Source organism: Salvelinus sp. IW2-2015, unplaced genomic scaffold (assembly GCF_002910315.2).
Source record: "Salvelinus sp. IW2-2015 unplaced genomic scaffold, ASM291031v2 Un_scaffold2131, whole genome shotgun sequence".
Lineage (NCBI taxonomy): Eukaryota > Metazoa > Chordata > Actinopteri > Salmoniformes > Salmonidae > Salvelinus > Salvelinus sp. IW2-2015.
The window spans coordinates 58,979-62,007 of record NW_019943465.1 but is presented as its reverse complement, the minus strand read 5'-3'; the positions used below and the strand labels follow the sequence as shown (position 1 = coordinate 62,007).

Sequence of the window (3,029 nt, the reverse complement as noted above, 5' to 3'; positions counted from 1 at the left end):
ATTGGACAAGCTCAGGTTAGTCCCTCCACCACTGTGCAGTTTGGTTCCTAACGGGTCTATTAAACAATCTACTCCACGTTGAGTGGAACAATGTCTCACCACATTTAAACAAGTCAGGATTCTGTAGGAGAGTTTGTCTGGTGAACTGGGTAAAGAGACTAGGTCTGCCTCCCAAAGGGAGTGCACTACTCTTGACCAGAACCCTATGGGGTTCCCCTAATAGGGACTGATCCTATGATATATAACCCTTTCTTTTAGTGGTATTTTACAGTTGCAGGATGACAATGCACTGACTACTGAACAGCTGTCAGCTGGCTATGGGGCCTTGTGCTTGTCTGTTACACTTCTCTAGTGGTGTCAGGTGGTTTAACTGTCACTATAATCATTACTATAGCAACAGGAGAAAGCAGAAGAGAGAGCAGCTACAATGTCACACACCAGAATACTACTGATTGTATTTTATTTACATTTTATTTAACCTTTGTTTAACTAGGCAAGCCAGTTAAGAACAAATTCTTATTTACAATGACGGCCAGTGGGTTAACTGTCTTGTTCAAGGGCAGAACGACAGATTTTTACCTTGTCAGCTCGGGGATTCGATCCATCGACCTTTCGGTTACGAGTCCAACGCTTTAACCACTAGGCTACCTGATTGGACCTAAATACTCCTGCTTGTATTAACCTGATTGTCTGAACATCAGGACTTTGTGAAATAATGCCGCAATGAGTAAGCTACAGTCGTGGGACCTTTTGGCTGAGTTAGCCATCAGCCCAGGTGGGTTTAGTACAGGTTGGCTGAGTTAGCCATCAGCCCAGGTGGGTTTAGTACAGGTGGGCTGAGTTAGCCATCAGCCCAGGTAGGTTTAGTACAGGTGGGCTGAGTTAGCCATCAGCCCAGGTGAGTTTAGTACAGGTAGGCTGAGTTAGCCATTAGCCCAGGTGGGTTTAGTACAGGTTGGCTGAGTTAGCCATTAGCCCAGGTGGGTTTAGTACAGGCTGGCTGAGTTAGCCATTAGCCCAGGTGGGTTTAGTACAAGCTGGTACAATGTCTTCAGAAAGTATTCATACCCCTGGACTTACTCCACATTTTGTTGTGTTGTATCTACACATAATATCCCATCATGACAAAGTGAAAACATGTTTTTAGAAATGATAGCAAATGTATAAAATGAAATATATACATCTCATTTGCATAAGTATTCACAACCCTGAGTGAATAAATGTTAGAAGCACCTTTGGCAGTGATTACAGCTGTGAGTGTTTCTGGGTGAGTCTCTAAGAGCTTTACACACCTGGATTGTACAATATTTGCACATTATTATTTTAAAAATTCTTCAAGCTCTGTCAAATTGGTTGTTTATCATTACTAGGCAAACCTTTCAAGTATTGCCATAGATTGTCAAGCAGATTTAAGTTGAAACTGCCAGTCAGGAACAGTCAACGTCTTCTTATACAGTGTAGATTTGGCCTTGTGTTTCAGGTTATTGTCCTGCTGAAAGGTGAATTCATCTCAGTGTCTGGTGGAACGCAGACTGAACCAGGTTTTCCTCTAGGATTATGCCTGTACTTTGCCCCAAACATTAAACTTCATATTCAGGACAAAAAGTGAATTGATTTGCCACATTTTTTTGCAGTATTACTTTAGTGGATTGTTGTGAACAGGATGCCTGTTATGGAATATTTTTCACTCTGTTGTTTAGGTCAGTTTTCTCCTATCACAGCCATTAAACTAACGGTTTTAAAGATCACCATGGTGAAATCCCTGAGCGGTTTCCTTCCTCTCCGGCAACTGAGTTGCCTGAAGGACGCCTGTATCTTTGTAGTGGCTAGGTGTATTGAGACTCCATCCGAAGTGTAATTAATAACTTCACCATGCTCAAAAAGGGACATTCAATTACTGCTATTTTGTTTTTACCCATCTACCAATAGGTGCCTTCTTTGCGAGGCATTGTAAAACCTGCCTGGTCCTTGTGGTTGAACCAGTGTTTGACTGAGGAACCTGACAGACAACTTTATGTAATAGATGAGGTAGTCATTCTAAAATATGTTAAACACCATTATTGCACACAGAGTGAGACCATGCAACTTATTATGACTTGTTAAGGAAATTTTTACTCCTGAACTTATTTAGGCTTGCAATAACAAAGGGGTTGAATAGTTATTCATTAGTAAAAATAAATAAAAATAAACTTAATTCCACTTTGACATTATGGGGTATGATGTGTAGATCAGACACACAAAATATAGTCAATTTTAATCCAGTCAAAGGGTGTGAAAACAGGTACGTCGGTAGGCTACAGATGGGTCGGTAGGCTACGGGCACTGTAGGTAGGTCGGCCGGTAGCGTACAAGTAGTTAGGTAGGTAGGGTAAGGGTAGGGTACAGGTAGGTCAGTAGTGTACATGTAGATAAGGTAGGTAGGTAAGTAGGGTAAGGGTAGGGCGTACATGTAGGTCAGGTAGTGTACATGTAGATAGGTAGGTAAGTAGGGTAAGGGTAGGTAAAGCAGGTAGGTCAGTAGTGTACATGTAGATAAGGTAGGTAGGTAAGTAGGGTAGGAGGGTAGGGTACAGTAGGGTCAGTAGTGTACATGTAGATAGGTAGGTAGGTAAGTTAGGGTAAGGGTAGGGTACAGGTAGGTCAGTAGTGTACATGTAGATAAGGTAGGTAGGTATGGGTAAGGGTAAGGGGTACAGGTAGGTCAGTAGTGTACATGTAGAATAAGGTGTGGTAAGTAGGGGTAGGGAGGGTACAGGTAGGTCAGTAGTGTACATGTAGATAAGGTAGGTAGGTAAGTAAGGGTAGAGGGTAGGGTACAGTTAGGTCAGTAGTGTACATGTAGATAAGGTAGGTAGGTAGTAAGGTAAGGGTAGGGTACAGGTAGGTCAGTAGTGTACATGTAGATAAGGTAGGTAGGTAAGTAGGGTAAGGTAGGGTACAGGTAGGTCAGTAGTGTACATGTAGATAAGGTAGGTAGGTAAGTAGGGTAAGGGGTAGCGGTACAGGTAGAGTCAGTAATGTACATGTAA

The 3,029-nt window shown here is 42.3% G+C and overlaps 2 protein-coding genes across 3 annotated transcripts in view; one reads left to right on the top strand and one right to left on the bottom strand.

Annotated features, from left to right (window-relative positions):
• The window catches only part of arl6ip1 (ARL6 interacting reticulophagy regulator 1), a 33,638-nt gene that overhangs the window by 9,137 nt on the left and 21,472 nt on the right, over positions 1–3,029 (bottom strand). The window lies entirely within an intron of this gene.
• Positions 1–3,029, top strand: part of LOC112073041 (uncharacterized) — a 16,806-nt gene that overhangs the window by 11,880 nt on the left and 1,897 nt on the right. The window contains exon 5 of one of the 2 annotated variants that reach the window (XM_024140412.2): positions 1,481–1,601. The exons of the other annotated variant lie outside the window; for it this stretch is intronic. The gene's annotated coding sequence lies outside the window, so the exon portion shown is untranslated. Of the gene's footprint in view, positions 1–1,480; positions 1,602–3,029 lie in introns of those variants that run through there. 2 annotated transcript variants of the gene reach the window in all.